The sequence below is a fragment of the Lissotriton helveticus genome, chromosome 12, assembly GCF_964261635.1.
Source record: "Lissotriton helveticus chromosome 12, aLisHel1.1, whole genome shotgun sequence".
Classification (NCBI taxonomy): Eukaryota; Metazoa; Chordata; class Amphibia; order Caudata; family Salamandridae; genus Lissotriton; species Lissotriton helveticus.
The window spans coordinates 78,269,832-78,289,959 of NC_136073.1; the positions used below are offsets into that span (position 1 = coordinate 78,269,832).

At 48.6% G+C, this 20,128-nt stretch overlaps 1 protein-coding gene across 2 annotated transcripts in view; it reads right to left on the reverse strand.

Annotated features, from left to right (window-relative positions):
* The window catches only part of LOC144799579 (protein mono-ADP-ribosyltransferase TIPARP-like), a 92,846-nt gene that overhangs the window by 50,564 nt on the left and 22,154 nt on the right, over window positions 1–20,128 (reverse strand). Inside the window, exon 1 of one of the 2 annotated variants that reach the window (XM_078670953.1) lies at window positions 17,256–17,754. The exons of the other annotated variant lie outside the window; for it this stretch is intronic. The gene's annotated coding sequence lies outside the window, so the exon portion shown is untranslated. Of the gene's footprint in view, window positions 1–17,255; window positions 17,755–20,128 lie in introns of those variants that run through there. 2 annotated transcript variants of the gene reach the window in all.

Below are 20,128 nucleotides of genomic sequence, written 5' to 3' on the forward strand. Positions count from 1 at the left end.
CAAATAACTCGATCCTGGTAGCTTTTAGAGGACAAGGACTGTCAAAGCCAACAGGTCGCGCCATTTGCACCTATCCGCTTTCCGAATGGTTTTAGCAATTTATTCCTGTATAGGCACTGCACATTTTACGTTAAGTAAAGACTTACTTTGAATTAGTTAACATTTATAAATTCTCTCTGCTTTAGTGGAATTTCATATTGTAATTGACTTTAGAATTGGCAAAGTCCAAAGGTCCCAGCTCTAAAAGTCTGAGCACTTCGGTTTCCTGATGCTTGTATGGTACATGTGAGCAGTGTCGCCTTTAGGTGTCCGCATGAGTTCTGGGTGTGGGAGGGTGACCTCTGGAGCTGAAGACAGTGTGAATCAGTGCACCATAACTGTGCTCAGATTCCACGCTCATCAAATCCTAGGCCTCTCCCCATTGTGTTTAGAAAGAGTCACATAGGTGCCTTTGTGATTACCAAATCCAATAATTTACAGAACCAGTGTTGTAACTAATTTCTTTCCCAGCACGTCATCAAGAAGGCCAACAGGCCTGGCTTGTTACGGTCATAGGTTTCTTGTGTGATCTGTTTAGCTGCAAAAGCAGAAAACTGAAACAGGCACTTAAATGCTGATCAGGCAGCATTCTGTGTAAAGCTTGTTTCTGGTCCAGGGAAGGCATGGCTTGGCAGTTCGGGCTGGACTGTTCCCATGAGGCACAGGGTCAGACTGATTTGCATATAGCCATGTCCGAACTGGGGTGGCAGAGTGGGCTAAAGAACGGTGATGGGTCAAACCCAGATCTTTTGACTGGGTGTGAGTGTTTGATTGGTTCGGATGCTCCGTCCATCACCACCCCCTTTTGTACCGCTTTTGGCCGCGATAAGTGTGGCAGGGTATGCTCAGACGCGAGTCCCTTGCTCACTTTGCCACTGGATTCAAGCAAGCTGGGCCGAAGACGGCTGTAATGCCAGAAACCGGTCCTCGGAAGCTTGTTTCCGGTCCAGGGAAGGCATGGCTTGGCAGTTCGGGCTGGATTGTTCCCATGAGGCACAGGGTCAGACTGATTTGCATATAGCCATGTCTGAACTGGGGTGGCAGAGTGGGCTAAAGAACGGTGATGGGTCAAACCCAGATCTTTTGACTGGGTGTGAGTGTTTGATTGGTTCGGATGCTCCGTCCATCACCACTCCCTTTTGTACCGTTCACATGTTTTAAGCCATGGACTTCATTTCTAAGGCCACGCCTATTTTACAGAACACACCCCACACACATACCCATTTCATGCCAATTAAAGCGTGGTAGTCCACAGTAGGCTCTTGCCTACAGACCGGTTAACTCTGTCTAGTAGTAAGATATTTCTACAAATTGTGAGTTTGTAAAACTGTGGAGATGTGGCCCAATCCAAAAGTTGTGGAGCAGAGAGAAGTAGTGATCGCTTTGCACTGGGGCATTCACCCCGGGGAACTCACCCCGGGGAACTCACCCTGGGGCACTCACCCTGGGGCACTCACCCTGGGGCACTCACCCTGGGGCATTATTGGGAGGGCACAGCCAGTGTTGTGCATTGAGTGAGAGAAATCAAAGGGCCTGGGCTCCTCCACTGACAAAACCTAAAACGCCCAGCCCAAAGGCCTTGTCTGGAAAGAGACTGGTCTCCTGTCCAGAGTCAGCTGAAGATTTATTCACTTGAGTTTTACATAGCGAAGGCTAGACCCGGAGGTATCAGAGCGCTTTACATGAGGAGAGTTACATAGGTTACAAATTACACATGGTTACAGAAAGCCAGAGGTTCACATCAGGAACTGTGTGAACCGAAGCAGTGGAAGAGGCCACCGAGGCTCTGATAAATGAAGGGGTGATAGAGCCTTCGATAGGCGGGTGCAGTGTTCCTAGCCCAGGGTGCTACTTTTAATGACAGTCACTCCAGAAGTCACAAGTTTCGCCACTCGTCTTCCAATGCAGCTCATTGCATCGGGCACCCCCGTGGAGAGTACGCACCCATCTAATGCAAGAGGCAAGATGGGGTTTACAACCAAGGGGGCAAGCAGAAGAACGGAGTGGAGGAAGGACTAGATTAGCCAGCCCCAGGGACTCTGATGAAAATCGAGAGCCAAGGAGGCGAAAATCTCCATTTTCTGACACAAACAGGTGAAATTCAGGCAATACCAATCTTCCTTGTCAGAATCCACCAAGGACAATTTGATGTCACCGATTTCTTAACAGAGACAAGATATACGATCAACTGGTCTTTAGAAATCTCCAAATGGACCCACGAGTACCGGTCAGAGACAGGCTGGACATTACATCTCTCTATTTAGAGACCAGATCGGGGCCAACCTGGTCAGAATGAGCGCTATTCACAATACATGATTGGGGAAAACCTGTCTCTAATAATCATAATCTCTATGCAGACATCAGGAGACCCAATCAAGTGGGAAGTTCGTTTTGGGACACAATCAGGGGCCGATCAGACATTTATCCAAATCTATATTGAGGGACCTATCGAACTGAAGGATCATTCTTGGCCACAACAAAAGGCGACCCAGCAATCAGGAGAAACTTCCACGCAGACACCAAAGTGCTGTCGCCCGGGTTCTTCACTAGTCAGGACGGTCACAGGTTGGTAACAGTGATACAACCCCAGACTGGGCTCATAGCGAGAGAACACTTCTTGTACCCTACCTCTACTCACTCTCTCTCCTTTCTTCTCTCTTCTTACTATCCTGGCTCCAAGTTTCCAGCAAGTCAACACAGAGGAGACCAGCTGGGCGTGACAGTACCATGTAATTACTGTAATACCAACTACGTTTATCTGGAAACCCATAACAAAAATGCGAGTGTACTTGTTTTGTAAAAGAATTATAAAAATACTTGAAATGAAAGAAAAAAAAAAGCGAGACAGTCTCCCACAGTCTGATTGGCCCTTGAGTGAACTGCTCACCTGACTGATCGCTGCGATAAACGCAGAGTTATCTTCTATGCTTTGAACCTCCTGTGAGCAAAGCAACTGTTCCGGGTTACTGCTCCGTGACGTCACCCCTTCCCTGTGAAAAGGGGGAGGTTTGGTGTACAGGTGTCCTGGCTGTGCTCAAACCAGCCCAGGCAGGTATTGGTGATTCGTCATCAGCACCTTTCCTCGTGATGGCAGGTGAGTTAACACGCACACAGCGAGGCACGCTCCTATGTGGCAGCAGCCTTCTTAACCCCTTGTGCGCGGCCAAGATTCTGCGCGGCACATTCCGATCGCGGGTGTGGTCATGACGGCCGGGAGCCGTCTTCAGCACACGAGCACTGTGTGCCATGGCGGCTCCCGGCCGTCATCAGCATAGAAGGGGTTAAAGTCCAAAGTGGCAAAGATCGGAGCGTGTCCTCGTCCACTTTTGAGGGTTGTATGACGGTACAACTTAAAAATACTCTGCATGCCTTTACCACGCATTTTTTTTTTAGAACGCATATGCTTTTACAACGTATACCTTTACCACGCATCCTTTATATAAACAATGTATTTGTGGGGGGGAAGACCCCAAACACCCATGAACTTACCTTAAATACGTGGTAACGGTCAACGTTGTAAAAACGCGTTCTGAAAACATGCACGGCAAACAAAATGTGTGGTAAAAGTGATGCAGCAAGGATTCGCATATTACGCGACTTGCTTAAATTCATGAACCTCGAGTAATATGTAACAAAGTAATCCAACCTGTTTGTCTTACTAATTTACCTTTATTTTGACACTGGGAATGTCCAAGAGAAGCTTGCCTATGTGTGTATTAACCTTAATAACGCTTGTTCCTAAAATGGCCGTTGCTTGGCGGGTTTTCTTCTGCGCATGCGTTAGTCACACTCACGTGACGTGACGTATTTGCAGTTCTGGTGGGAACCTTTTGCGCCTGCGCAATTGCATTAATATGGCCGCTTGGTGTCCTCACATGGTGAAGCTTGCACGGATGTTTTCGTGTTGAAGTTTAATTGCACTAAACCTTAATGCAAATAGTTTATATAAAGTAAGGGGTATAGAGTAGCTATTCCTGGTATACAGTGTAATCATTTATTTCTGTGTTTTAATTTGTTTTCGCTTACTTTTCATGTGTCGCAACTCATTGGGCCTGGGAGGGAAGAAAACCCCATCTTGAAAATCTCTACTGCACATGTCACCCCGGCAGAGGGAAGACAACCTTGAACAGTGGAACTCAGCCAGCTGGCAGCCACAGTCAAGATGCTCCTGAGAAAGTGACCTGCGACCCAGCAGGATGGAGCAGAACTGTACTGCAAAAGTTACATTTGTATAAGTTTCATTGTATTGTATAAGTTTCATTGTATTCTGTGGAATATCTCATGGGAACCCCAAATTCAAATAGGCGGTTCCAGAGTATGTAAATGTGAGCTTGTAGAGATGAAATATGATTGGTGTGTTTACTTGGGGACCAATCGAAATTGGGGATTCTGACACTTGCAACATTTGGGGGGTGGTACACTGACCCGAAACCAGTATAACTAGCCTAGGTTTAGCTAGAGAAATTGTCCGACTTGTCCGAATAGCTGACCTGTCACTGACCCAACGCACTCAATAGGTGACTTGATACAGAGGGCTGCGGAGCACTCTGTCCGTAATTTCCCTAGACTCAAGCAGAGTTTTGGAAACCTTAAGTGCTGGCGGAGCACTTTGCTGGTGAATTCGATAACCCAATCGGGGTTCTGGCTGATAGCTGCAGAGAGGGTGGAGCGCAGGCGTTTCCTCCAAACTGCGGGTGCCGGTCGTGCCTTGGTGGTCCTGTCCTGATCCTAATCTGGTTTCCCTGTCCTGTCCTGGGGTGTCCATTCTGCACCTGCTGTCCTACTGATGACGGGTTTCCTTTGGGGTCCCTCCTGTTCTTAACTGACCTGTGGCCAGGGTTAGTCTTCACACCATTCTAGGTAAATATAGTACTGAAACTCTATACTGCACTTTTCTATTTTTCTGTCTTTTGCTTTAATAAAGACATACCTTGCATATATTGATTTCCATGCTTTTCGCATCTCTGAATGAACAAGTCATACATAAAATTATCGTTATTCTAGCATGTTCCATTTTCTTACCCATCCTTAGTAAATTCCTTTTCAGTTCATGAGACATAGATGTTCCTTGTCCTTACTCATTGTTTAGTTGATTCAAGTAATTGCACCAGTTTATTAGTATGGTCTATTTGCATATTATCTATAGTTCCTCTTTATGGGGAAATGTTTCACTGTGACATTCTAGTATGCTCTTTATTCTTCCCCGTCTTTTAGTCTCTCCATACTAAGTTTGAAATTCTGAAACTGTTGCCTAGCGTGTTCCCTGTTCTTACCTCCCTTTAGATTCAAATGGTTGGTTTTATTTACTTCCTTTATGGATACGTGCTCTTTATAATCTTGGTTATAGATTGTCTACTTATTGTAAATCTTATGCTTTCTGAATCTGAACTTTAGATAAAGGTTTTCAAAACTTCCTGAGTTTGTGGTTATTATAAAGTACAAATAGAATATAAATGATATAAGTATTTTGGTGTCTGCCTTTCTTTCACAGCTAGCTCCCCGATTCATTGTGGTCATAGGTACCCGTAACGGTGGATTGGTAAGTCGGGTACACTGAAAATAAAATAGGAAGGAACTGGGATACTGATAGTAGAGTGTAAGGTCACCTGGTTAATGTATATGATAAATTGAAGTTTATGGGCCCGATACGTACATGATAAATTTGGTTGGTCGGGTGACCTGCGCGCTCTATCAGTATTTTTCTGGTAGCAGAGTGTATGGTCACCCGATTAATGTATAGTGTATTATTGAATTTTATGGGCCCGATACATATATGTTAAAATTGTTCGTGGGTGACCTGCGCGCTCTATCAAAAGTACAACGTGGTAAAAACATTGTTGTAAAGGCGGTTTCCTCTTTTGAGGCCCTTTGGCAGAGTTTACCATTATGATCCTCTCCATTCTGGCCCCAGTTCCCATGTCAAAAACAGAAGTTGAAAGGTTAGACTTTCTCTTCTCTGTTGTCCTATATCCGGGGTGTCAAAAGGGTGTTCAGGAGTGCTTCTAAGTAAATAACTTACATTCAGATTCTTTGCAATGTAAATTTATTTTCTGTGGATATCCTGAAAATCTGGGATGGAGCTGAACCTCCTACGCCTGCGCTGGACACCCCTATTCTACAGTGATACCCCATCCCCACATGTTATGGATCCCGAGTGCTATTTATATATTTTTGTTACAGTAGCTAAGCTTCTCGTTTCACTTTTTCAGGTGGCGCGCCGCCCTCGCCATGACCTTCCTCTTGCATATCTACCATAATCTTACCTCAAACTATTTTGACCAATTGCAGTTATCAAGCACTGTACGCTGCTTAAAAAGGAATTCTAGTGCTGAACAGTAGCGAAGAACGTCAAATGTGGTAGGCGCAGCCTGAACAAACCGGTTTAAACCAGACCTCCAACTCAAAAAGCATTGCAGAATTTTAGGTTTGGATTTTGATAGCGCAGTTTTTACTTACAATATACAGAGTGGGCTTTGAGTCTGTCCCTTTCAGCCATTGGCTTCCTTCAACCAACCCCTTTAAGCCATTGGCTTGACACTTTGTCAATCACAAGCCCAGTGGAGTATTTGTCTCTCACCTAATGCTATTGCCTTTTTGAGTCTTTCCTTCCATCTTCATTTGAGTGCTCGCATTGAATTACAGGAGGGACTACTTTGCAACCATAGCCCTCTCTGTCCACTCCTGCTGGCTCCCTCGAGTGTGTCTTGCTCTAATGTGCTAATGCTGCATGTCTTAGGAACATTATACCAAGATCTATTGGCTTTGCTAATGCTTGCTTTGAATAGCTTCTGGCCGACTGTTGCAAAATTTAGAAACAGGATCTTGCTTCCACCAGTCCAGGCACGGCTGATGCTAGGAACAATTAGTTGCCTCTTGTCTTGTGAGCTCTTCTCTGCAGGGGAAATGTCAATGGAATTCTCTCCTACTAATAACATGAAGCAAACCCACAGACTATTCTAGGAACCCGAACCAGAGGTTTGAATTTGCACGAGCTTTCACAAGAGGCCAGCGAGGTTATTGAGGGGTGGGGTCAGGTCCATCGCTCTAGGATTTTTTTATAATAGCGCTGGTAATTTAATGCGGAACCTTCTGCAGGTGATGCAAAAAATCTCTCAGTGGGGCAGTATGGCGTTTAGTGGAGGAGAGGATGTGGCACCATGGTCTGAGCTGCTGAACTTTGAACTGGGGAACCAGGTTGAGCCTTCATGACCAACCCACTCTAATGAGGGAGCACATTCCCATGCTAGACCTTAGAAGGTCCCGCAGGACTTTAGAAGCCCTGGTGTCTTAGCACCCTATCAGTGGCAAGTGTGGGTTAAGCTTCAAGGCCTTTCCCCCACAATCCATACTGAAGTTCACCTCCAGTCTTGTGGGCAAGGCCTATGAAGCAGCACAACCTACAGCAACAGTTACTTGGTCACTGAAGTCACAGGACCCTTAAGAAGGGCCGGCTCTAGGGCAGTGCAACCTCACCGGGTGCGGACTTTGGGTGGGGGTGTCAAGTTTTCAAGTATATTATAGTTTAAAAAGATATTGATGCCTCCTTCTTGGCCTCCATCAATTTTCGACAACAATAAAAATATCTTGATAACTCTAGTGATTAATGTTCTTCGTGGAGAGAGATCAAAGTTGTCTAGTTGAAGTTTTGACTCATGGAAAGGTAGTGCAGAGGGTTAATGTGTCTGCTGCAAAGAACACATATCATGCAGATTACAAAGTGCACATATTGTAAATAGGTCAGTGGGCTACTGCTTTTGTCAGAGAGATCCTTTTGTTACTTGCAGTTTAGAAGTTAAAATCCTAACAGAACAGTGGGCTATTAACTGTCATCTAAGAGGTGCATGCAAACTGCAAGGTATAAATTAGAGCGTAACGTTTTTTTTCCCAGTCTTTGATTATCCTAATGTTGCAAAAAGTGTTCATTCAGATGGAAATCAATTCTGATAAATAAAGGGAACCCCCAACCATGGTATTACGTTCTAAATTCTGAGTTTAAACTATATTACCTGCTAGTATGGCTGTCAATTGACTCCTACACCTTGTAGTCCTTTGTCTTATGTAACATTTCCTATACAGTGATTTTCACATGTATAATTTAATTTGTAATGTGGGTGATGTAAAGTGCTTTGACGCCTTACACTGATATGAGTGGCGCTGTAAATCAAATTAAATGCCTCCTTGTAATGTGTGTGATGTAAAGTGATCCGACACCTTACACTGATATGAGTGGCGCTGTAAATCAAATTAAATGCCTCCTTGTAATGTGTGTGATGTAAAGTGATCCGACACCTTACACTGATATGAGTGGTGCTGTAAATCAAATTAAATGCATCTGAGAGAGTGTGGTTATGGAGACTTGAGGGTCACTGTTAAGGGGTGGTAGTGAGGGAATCCGTGGTGGAGGTGGTCATTGGGGGACACCAACAAACACTGTTGCCCAGGGTGCCACCAGCGCTAGAGCCATCCCTGCCCTGCAGGCCAGCCCACCTCACCCAGTGGTACCTCCGTTGGCCTTGTTTCAGCAGTAGTAGCTGCCCCTCATCAGGGCTCAGCAATGCAGGATTTGCACGCACACCAAACTAAGTTCGCAAACTCCAGTCTCTCTGCTTCATGCACAAGCACTTTTAACATGTGCTGCCTGCTTTGGGGGGCACTGGAAGTATGCCGCAAAGGAGGACAAAATTATGCCACATTTTTTACTAAATTATGCAGCAAGTAAAAAGGCTGCAGCATAATGCACTATATCACATTTTTTGTAACTTTTGATCCGTTTGAGCTACAAACAATTTATTAATAGTTCACTGCCTGTACCTCAAGGTTATCAACAATAACAAGCCCAGGGACTTGGAGGTGGGGATGGGCAGTGAGATCAGAGGCGGAGGACTGAGTGGGAAGGAGAGAGAGAGAATGGATGGAAAGGGGGATAAAAGGAGGCGAGGAAGGCGGCAGGGCTGTCTCGAGCCTCTGTGCCATGGCTGCGTTTGGTTGCCCAATCCGGCCCACCGCGCGTTCAGTTAATATTTTGCACTTCTTGAAGCGATTAGGAGTTGGTGTGTGTATAGCCAGAGAGGCGTCCTGCTTTGGGTATGTGCGCTGCTACGTCAGGGGTGGTTGTCTACGCCTACGGTGTCCTGCGGGGCTCACAGAATCCCTTGGAATCCGTGCACCTGTGGGGTGTGACGTGGAGCACCGTATGTTGTCTCTGAAGTGCGTGGTTTTATGAAGAATGGGGCGTGCCTCTGACGCATTCCTGGGTCGATTCTATCGAAAAGGCCGGGGGGCCCAGGCGGCGCCGGGGGGCCCAGGCGGCGCCGCGGGGCCTCTGCGGCCTTGAGGGCTGCGAGGGGGCCCATCTCTGCGGGGGCTTCTGCCCGAGCTCCTTAGGCCTCGGCGGGGTGATCCGCGGTAACCTCTCGGTCTCCCCCACGGAGTACAGCAAAGAATACCGGGAACTGACACGGACCAGGGTACTAGCAGCAGGGCCCCCGGAGCCATAGGCACCAGCAGGACCCCAGGTGCCATAGGCACCAGCAGGGCCCCCGGAGCCATAGGTACCAGCAGGGCCCCAGGTGCCATAGGCACCAGCAGGACCCCAGGTGCCATAGGCACCAGCAGGGCCCCCGGAGCCATAGGCACCAGCAGGAGCCATAGGTACCAGCCGTGCCCCCGGAGCCATAGGTACCAGCAGTGCCCCCGGAGCCATAGGTACCAGCAGGAGCCATAGGTACCAGCCGTGCCCCGGAGCCATAGGTACCAGCAGTGCCCCCGGAGCCATAGGTACCAGCAGAAACCATAGGTACCAGCAGTGCCCCCGGAGCCATAGGTACCAGCAGTGCCCCAGGAGCCATAGGTACCAGCAGGAGCCATAGGTACCAGCCGTGCCCCCGGAGCCATAGGTACCAGCAGTGCCCCCGGAGCCATAGGTACCAGCAGTGCCCCAGGAGCCATAGGTACCAGCAGGAGCCAGAGGTACCAGCAGTGCCCCCGGAGCCATAGGTACCAGCAGGGCCCCATGGAGCCATAGGTACCAGCAGGAGCCATAGGTACCAGCCGTGCCCCCGGAGCCTTAGGTACCAGCAGGGCCCCAGGTGCCATAGGTACCAGCAGGGCCCCAGGTGCCATAGGTACCAGCAGGGCCCCAGGTGCCATAGGTACCAGCAGGGCCCCAGGAGCCATAGGTACCAGCAGGGCCCCAGGAGCCATAGGTACCAGCAGGGCCCCATGGAGCCATAGGTACCAGCAGGAGCCATAGGTACCAGCCGTGCCCCCGGAGCCATAGGTACCAGCAGTGCCCCAGGAGCCATAGGTACCAGCAGTGCCCCCGGAGCCATAGGTTCCAGCAGGAGCCATAGGTACCAGCAGTGCCCCCGGAGCCATAGGTACCAGCAGTGCCCCCGGAGCCATAGGTACCAGCAGTGCCCCAGGAGCCATAGGTACCAGCAGAAACCATAGGTACCAGCAGTGCCCCCGGAGCCATAGGTACCAGCAGTGCCCCAGGAGCCATAGGTACCAGCAGAAACCATAGGTACCAGCAGGGCCCCCAGGTGCCAGCAGTGCTCCGAGAACGAGCGCCTTCCCAAACAGCGCTATACCGGATCCTAGAAAGCCGCTCTGCTCCAGACCCACCCTGTCTATCCAGGTCTTCTGACCCCACCCCGTGCAAGCAGATGGTTTCATCCGGTGCTCCAGACTCGTGACTCCATAGTTCAGGCCCAGAAGCAGGGGGTCAAAGGTCGAGCACAGTAAACACACGGTTAGTCACACCGACCCCCTCCACCCAGTCTTACCCAGGCTGGGATCAGCTGTTGCTCTGCTGGTCTCAGCCGTCTAACACGGGATGGGTCCAGCGTGACCTGCCATCCAGCACCAGCTTCCCCCTCCCCCCCAAGAAAAGAAAATAGACGCCTAGCAGACTTGGAGTGGAGCTTGAAGCGCTATTAGGAGAGAGGGTGTGGCTAACGGCCAGACCCCCCGACTTTTCAACTGGAGAACCAGGTTCGAGTCTCGGCGTTGGCTCACAATCCTGTGATTGTGGGCAAATCACTTAATCTCAACCTACCGGCCAAAAAACGCACGTGACCTAGTGCATGTAAAGCGCTCCAGTACCTTATGGTGGAGTTCGCGCTATTTAAAATTGCAACAACAACAACAAAAAAATACAACCAAAATAGAAGTGTCAGAAGTTTAGGCGTAGGGTCGCCGCACTCCTCAAGGGTATGCCAGGGTAAATCCGCGGATCTATAGCTCTTGGACAGACACAGAGTGTCAAACAAAGTACAGCAGACCACTAAGTCTGTCGTGTCTTCATTAAACTCCGGATGTACCTTGGACAAACAGCCAGGCCGAACTATCACCCATCTGTGTGAGCACTGCAATTGCCGTGTTTAATCCAATGGTTACCGATTACGGTCGGAAACTGGAATTCGTTTTTTCCCCAACGAAATCATTCAAAGCATCCGTCCCGGTTTCTCTCTGATCGATAAGAGGGGGTGAGATAAGTCCCGGGGCCCATGTGGGTTCTTGAGGTGAACTTAACAGATGGACGAGGAGGCCATGTTTTGCTAAACTGCGTGTGTATGGTTCACAAGAGGGCAGGTTGTGGGCATGAAAGGAGAAGTTGGCAATTTACAAAAATACAGTAAATGAGATTAAGGGGGCAGGCTTGTGACAGAGAGTAGGCATGTAGAGGGTTGAAGGTAAGGGGGGACACCGTTTAAAATAAAGGAGTAACTCTTGAAAGATTCTAGTTAGATTTTCAAGCAGACGGGGCTTTACAATGTAGCGGGAGGGCTTTCTTGGGGGTAGCATGCATCTAAGGAAATAAACTGCAGAAAGAAACCGGTTAACCTTCAACTGAACCCTGCACGCCCATGCCTCGCAGCACAGACACCCACTGCACAGCCGAGTATGAAAACTGTCTAGGACGCAACCTCATACTACACAGCACGTTAAGGCAGAATTCCTACCATACATCTGGCAGTGCCAAAACCTGGCGTTATTTTGCTACTACGACACCCAGTAGAACTTGCTGCTAACAATTCCTGCGTACCCCGATTTGCCTAGAAACCGTTTCTGGCTGCACTAGGAGTGGCAAGGGGCCATTCACGGGCACCACAGACAGGAAAGTGGCAACAACCATGCACCCGTGATGCACGGGGGGCAGCGCAGCAGGCCGGGACTGGGGTGCACTGGCAGAGCACGCTACAGGACACAACGGAGCAGCAGGTTACGACTGAGATGCAGAGGGTTGCGGCGATAGGTCAGCCTATCGGCGGCGTAAATGGAGATAGGCCAGTCACCTTATCGGCGGGCGTAAGTAGCGCTATCGGCGGGCGTAAGTGGGGATTGGTCAGTCTATCGGCGGGCGTAAGTGGGGATTGGTCAGTCTATCGGCGGGCGTAAGTGGGGATTGGTCAGTCTATCGGCGGGCGTAAGTGGGGATTGGTCAGTCTATCGGCGGGCGTAAGTGGGGATTGGTCAGTCTATCGGCGGGCGTAAAAGGCATCCTGGCCCAATGACTGTTGCCAAAAATATCTCTGCCATGAACTTCAATGGGGCGACACTTTTGTGATATTTAAGACATTACATCAGGCACTATTGTGCCTAGGGTATTCTTGTGCTGCACCAAAGGGCTGCGCGGATTGGCTGAGCCGTGCAGTGACCCCAGGGCTGGCACGGCTGGAGTCCCTGCAGGGCACAGCAGCTGAGCTGGCGGGCAAGCCGTGCCAACACCTGCTGGCACCGAGGCGGGCTCTAAGCAGCTCCATGAGTCACTGCACCCACCGGATGCACAGCACCAGCGTCGGAGCACAACACCCCATCCCTCCGCGAGCGAGAGCCGCAGACCGGATATCCGGCCCGCAGCATGGAGGGGCAGGGCCCAGGCAGAGGCCTGCTGCTCTCGGGCCGCCGAGCTCTCCTAAAAAGGGCAAAAGAACTGTGATTGCTGAGCATCTTTGAGACGTGCCGCTCTTCATTACAGAGCGCTCCGTCCGAGTCCCCGTTCAATGCCACTGTAGGAGCGCGGGCTGGAGCTGGGGACCTGTACTGTGGTCATTTCACAAGCAGCATTACCAGAAGCGAAATTACCACAAGGGATTCCGGAGAAAAAAATGCTAACTCGGTAGTCCACAGCAAATTACCAAGATTTCGGTATTCACAAGCGGACACTAGTGCGGAAACGTCCATTTTGAACGTTAATCTACGTTAGAGGCAATTGTGAGCCCCAAACGTAGTAATACTGTAATTTCAAGGACCGATGCAGCATTACCGAAAAGGAGGGTCCGAACCTGCAGTAGTTTGGGAAAATTCGGAGGTGACACTAGCACGACGGGGGTCCTGTAACTACCCCTCTCACTCTGGTCTGTAGTACTGACTTGCAAGGTGTCTGCAGTATAATGTGAAACGCGCAGGGTTGGCAATCCCACGGTGTGCTTTGATCAGGTGTAATTCGCAGTTTGCATTTGTTTTTTACCTTCGTAACACCCGGATGTTTAATGGTCAAGTCCAAAAGAAAAACCTTTGAACCAGAAACAATTTCCTGCCCCGGCCCCCATTCCACAAAGTCACCAGGGGATGATGTCACATATGATTGTGAGACAGTGGCACCCCCGCCGCCCCCCTTACAGACCTCAAGTGTCCCCCACCAGGTGAGAGCAGCTCCCCCAGTCTCCCTTCTTCGCATCCTGATACTAGAAGATTTGATTCATCTTTAGTAACTGCCGGGACTAGAATGGAAACAAGCATTGGAGGAACGCAGGTGACCTACTCACGCCTGACCTGGCACAACTGGAAATGTCTGCCCTGGGCCAGCAGCTCAGACCGGATTACTAATGAGAGAGGAATCACCAGAGCTGACCCGGGCCAACCTGAGAACTCTGGGTTAGGTGAGCCTTTAACAGCACCCATGAGACAGCTGGAGATCTTTGTATCGGGTGACCTACTCCCACCAGATGCGAGACAACCTGGGCCCTCTGTACTGGGGAGCTAATCCCACCCTGAGACCTCTGTATGGGGAGCTACTTGTCCCAGACATGAGACAACCTGAGATCTCTGCATTGGGGAGCTACTCCCACCCAACGCGAGACATCCGGCGACCTCTGTATGAGGAAGCTACTTCTACCCGACGCAAGACAACCTGAGATCTCTGCATTGGGGAGCTACTCCTACCCAACGCTAGACAACCGGAGACCTCTGTACGGGGAAGCGACTTGTCCCAGACATGAGACAACCTGAGATCTCTGCATTAGAAAGCTACTCCCACCCAACGCGAGACAACCAGAGATCTCTGTATTAGGTGCGCTTTTTAACACCACCCAAGAGACAACTTTAACTCTTGTTATCGGGTGACATACTCACTCCAGATGTGAGACAACCTGAGATCTGTGCACTGGACGAGCTACTCACACCAGACGAAAGACAACCTGAGATCTCGGTATTGGGGAGCTACACCTACCTGATGCGAAGAACCCAAAGATCTATGTATTGGGGAGCTACTCCTACCACACGCACAAGACCACCTGGGCTCTCTGCATTGGGGAGCTACTCCTACCCGACACAAGACAATCTGGGATCTCTGTACAGAGGAGCTACTCCTACCTGATGTGAGACAACCCGAGATCTCTATTGGGGAGCTACTCGAACCCGACGCGAGACAACCGGAGTTCTCTGTTCTTGATGAGTTACTCCTACCTGATGCGAGACAACCTGAGGTCTCTGTATTGTGGGGCTACTCATACCCAATGCGAGGAACCCCAAGATCTCTGTATTGGGGAGCTACTCCTACCCGATGCAAGACCACCTGGGCTCTCGGCATTGGGGAGCTACTCCTACCCAACGCAAGACAATCTGGGATCTGTTTTGAGGAGCTACTTGAACCGGACTCAAGACAACCTGAGATCTATGCATTGAAGAGCGGCCCCTACCAGATGCGAGCCAATCTGAGGTCTCTGTATTGAGGAGCTACTAATCCCCGACGCAAGACAACCTGAGATCCCAGTGAGTTACATCTGACAGTGGACAGCCTGAGGCCTCTTTATTTGGTGATCTACTCAGCCCACCAATATCTCTGGTTTGGGTGAATAACTTATACCTGAAATCTCTGTATTGGTTGCACCAACTCCAACACCACAAAACACCTTCTAGTCTCTATCTAGGACGAGTTACTCCAACACCCACAAAACATCTTCTAGTCTCTATCTAGGACGAGTTACTCCAACACCACAAAACATCTTCTAGTCTCTATCTAGGACGAGTTACTCCAACACCACAAAACACCTTCTAGTCTCTATCTAGGACGAGTTACTCCAACACCACAAAACACCTTCTAGTCTCTATCTAGGACGAGTTACTCCAACACCACAAAACATCTTCTAGTCTCTATCTAGGGCGAGTTACTCCAACACCCACGAAACATCTTCTAGTCTATCTAGGGCGAGTTACTCCAACACCCACAAAACATCTTCTAGTCTCTATCTAGGGCGAGTTACTCCAACACCCACAAAACATATTCAAGTCTCTTTTAAGGGGAGTTCCTCAGACCAACCCATGTAACACCCCGAGATCTCTGTAATTGCCAAGCTCCTCACACCGCCAGTGGGACAACTTGGTATCTGTGCTTTAGATGAGCACCGAACATCCGACATGGGGCAATTTAAGATCTCCTCTCAACCCCTCCGCTGTTAATTCTTTCAGATCACCACAACTAACTATTACTAGTAAGCGCCTAGAGGCAATAACCTTGGTGGCCACCTGCGCTCTTTGACGCTCTAGCTCCATATCTTTTCTGTGAAATAGCGCGGGGTTATGACAGGGCCTAGAAGCCTGCATGCTACAGATAAGATTACCCTTCCTTTCCCACGCATCCGTCTGCATCTGGCACAATATGGTGTGGTGGGCGGTAACAAAAATAACTTGCTTAGTATCACAATTATTGATACAGCTTTGTCATTTTCCAAATGACTAGCTAGTTTAAAAGCAGATATTTGCTTTAACAATGCCCTTTACCCACTGGATTGGTTGGACAGGTGTCTCAGTGGTAAGCCGGTGGCATAAGCATACTCTGCAGTTCACTAAATAGAATCAGAGAAAGGCGAAAACCCATATTAATCATCCGAGACCAATAAAAGGAGTACTTTATAGAGCTTCCGAAAATGACAAAATCCCAAAACCAAGCAGATTAAATAAAAAAAAATATATATATATATATATATATATAGATATAGAGAGATAGAGAGAGAGAGAGAGAGAGAGAGAGAGAGAGAGAGAGAGAGAGAGAGAGAGAGAGAGAGAGAGAGAGAGAGATAAAATGCAAAACTATTTTTTTTAAATGTTCTGTAACTGTGAAGGACTTTGGTAGGAAAGATGAATATTAAGTTAGTCTATCCAGACTGATTCGCGGAGCAATTGCATCTAGCTGCATGCAGTATGGATGAAGAGTGCCCGCCGCTGGATTTAGAAAAGCTTCAACCTTCCCATTCATTTTTTAATTTGTTTGTGAATTAAATATGTAATCATGTGTGTATTTGTTTCATGGATGTTTGTTTCTGTATTTTTTAAATATTGTTTTGAGGCCGAAATCCTTTAAAAAAAACGTAGGCCGGGATCCAGTAGTTACTCAGTGGGGGTCCCTGGCTTCCAGTATTGACTCAGTGGGGGTCCGCAAAAGGTTAATATCCGCTGGTATAGACATTAAACCGCGCAGGCCTCTCAGCGTGCACTCCACGATTTTTAGGCTAAAAGCAACCCCCAGTCTCAGGTACAGCTACCCACTATGTCATCATGCTACCCACAAGTTGCGCTTAATATCTGCAGCAGGTGCCTTAACCCACTGTGCTGGGCGACTAGGTAGGCTTCAACACATGACGCATGCAAGGCTACGTAACAGGTGCATTGACGAACTGCGCAATACATTTCAGACTAGTAAACAGTCCACATTCCTTACTCCTCACTCGCAGGGGAGGATTTTAAAAGAAATTAGAAACACAGGTACCTTTCTGCATCACCGTTGCATCCCCTCCCCCAATCCCACTGATAAGAGTGAAAGATCATATTTTTCTCCTACACTTTCAGTGAAACTTTAAAATCATCAACGTTAGTAACCAACCCACCCCAACAGTACCCACATATTTAATATTTACAGGCCCAATGTTCTCAGCCCCTTGTCGGCGTCACTCTTTCGAAGAAAAGTTTCCACCCCCCCCCCCCCTAAAACTAACCTTCCCTCTCGTGTCCGCCTCGATCCTTTTTTCGCGGAGCTGCCACCGTGTGCAGCCCCAAAGTTTAGCAGCCAAGGCCGCGCACCCGTGTCGCCCCCTTTTTTTTCACTCGGGTGTCCGGAGGTGTCAGAAGTCCCCCAACTTTCTTCAGGGTAAATTTCACCCGAAGGCCGCGAGGAGGGGTCCCGGGGATAAAAGTTCCTGTGAGTCCTGCTGTCCGACGGCTGCTGCGTGTGGCCGGCCCCAGTCTGCCCAGAGTCCAGACCCCTTCCCTCCCTCCCTGGCCCCGACACTTCCTGGCCTCCCGGGAGCCTCTGGTCACAGCCCTCCTCTGCCTCCACCCTCCGGCCTTCGGTTTATGAAGTTAAGTCCGCCCCATGCCCGGCTCCACCCCTTTCTCTTCTCTGATCCTTGCCAGGCTGAGTCAGGCACAGAGCAGGCAACAACCAGGGAGGCAGCCTGCCAGGGGCTCGGGGGGGGGGGGGAGCCTTTTCCTCAGAACTCACCCCCTCCCTGTCGCCTTTCGGTTTCCTTTCGACTAGGTTTTTTGCCCTGTCATGTCCAATCTGCTTTTGTGTTTTTAAAGGTTAAGGTTTCAGCGCGGCTGGTATTTTGCAGCTTTACGGCTGTGTTCTGCTTATGTCGCTAAAATCATGCGTAACCAAGGACCTGCCACGTTACTCAGAGAAAATTACCGGCCGTTTGTTCACGTTTTAATATTATGTGCAAGTCCGGGCCTGATACTTTAATCGAACTTTGCAAAATCGTGTATTTTTATTTTTTTGTTGCTTTTCTGTTTTTGTTTACTCTAATTTTCAAACAGGACTCGTCCAGGCAGCTCTGGAACACATCTTAAAAGGATTTCCTATATTTACTGTTTAGGTTATATACGGATATTATGAAAACACCTGTTTTAGGTGATTTTCCAAATCTTTGTACTGGTCGGGACGGTAAAATACTTGTTACTCTGGTAAAAAAAAACCTGGTGGCAGCACTCTTCATGGACCCAGAAAAACACAGCTGTACGCATATATAAAAGGATTGCGGGCAGGCGCGCAACACCCATTGGACTCAAAGGGCTTCAGCCTCCCCCCTCGTCGTGTGTGGCAGCCCCGGAGTTGACACTTCCCGGGCACACACACAGCCGCAGCCGAACACTTCACAGGTCTTTAAAAGACCATGTGCATGTTAATTAGGCCTTGATGTTGTTTCACCGCTTCTTAGAGCCCCTGCAGCACCACTCTACCTATTGCTTAAATATTCAGCCCTCCCCCCGCCCCCGAAATTATTTTTTACCCCCCCCCCCCCCCCCCGAAATGTGGCTCTAGTTGCGCCTCCAGGGGCGGCTCTAGGCTCATGGCGGCCCTGGGCAGGGAGTGTAGGTAGGGGGCCCAGGAAGAGGGGGTGAGGGGTCAGGGTGTTTGGAAGTGGAACAGAGCCAGAGGCCGCCAAATCCCTGACAGACGCTGCCACACAAATATGTATCCATCCTCAGAGGATTATTCTTTTAAGGATTATTATATTGGCGTGGTGGCCCCTGGAGTTTGGTGGCCCTGTGCAGGTGCACAGCTTGCACACGCCTAAGGCCGCCCCTGGAGCCTCTAATCGCGGGGCACAAAGTGGCTATCAGCAATTTGAACGGTGTGCAAGCAGTGCTTAATTTGTAAAAAAAAAAATAAGTGCCAGGGTCCTTCTCAGAAGGTCACTGCAGCATTGCCCCTTCCAGCCCTGCCAATTACAGTACCAACATAACACCTAACCATCACACTCCTACAAGTGTGACGATTCCGACTATTTCAGGTCACACAATGCTATTATAATGGTGGGAGGGGCTGGTATTACACATTTTCTGTGCAAATTGACTTCAACACAGTTGCTGTGCTCCTTTCAAACGTAAACAGACAGTGCCACCATTTGATGGACTGTCACTAGTGCTGACAATTAAGTGCCTGTGACAAGCACCATAAACCAGCTGCTCAAATTAAGCACTGGGTGCAAACAACACTGAGGCTGGGATCATAAGGTGACCGGTGAGCGGGCATTCAATACCTTTTCGAAAAACAAGTGCTGTTTATGCCTCGCATAAGACTGGGCATCTCCCCATACCTGCAACACGTGGAATCCGGAAACAGAAACTTTAAAAAAAAAGACATCTGGGGAATTAATTTTCCCCACTGACTTGCATTGAAGTGGAAGCATTTCTATGTGGGAGAACCCCCCCAAAAATATACTTTGGGGTTTAAAAATTGGCATTCTCCCACGTGAGCTGGATTGGTTGGCACATACTTGTTTTAAATAATACTAATATTAACTATTCTTCAATACATTCTTAAAGTTCTTAAGTTTTTTTAATTATCCAAACCTTTATTTTGCTTAGTTTTCACAACTGAATATTGAAGTTTTCATTTTAAAACCTTTACCATATTGATTTAACTTTATAATCCTACATACCATTTTTTTCTCTAGAGTCCATCAGCTGGACCTCTAAGTCAATAATGATTACTTGAGGCACACAGCTGTGGTGTCACCAGTGTAAGTTTGAACAAGCATTGGCATAGCCAATAGGTCTCGCCTTTGGGACCTTATAAGTGTTTGCCATTCAACAGTTGATTTTGTTGCACCCAGGATATTGTTCTGGATAACTAAACGCTTATAAGGTCCCAAAGGTGAGACCTATTGGCAATGCCAATGCTTGTTCCTTGATGCACTCGTATACTGGGCTCAGTTTCCTGTTAGTGAGTGGAGTGCTTTTCGACAGGCCTGGTACTCGGCAGTGAAGATTACCCATCAGCTACGGGAACTATATAATCTTCAGTTTCAAGGAACAGAGACAGTGCCAAATTCCAGTTTCTAACGCGAAGAGAAAACAGTGG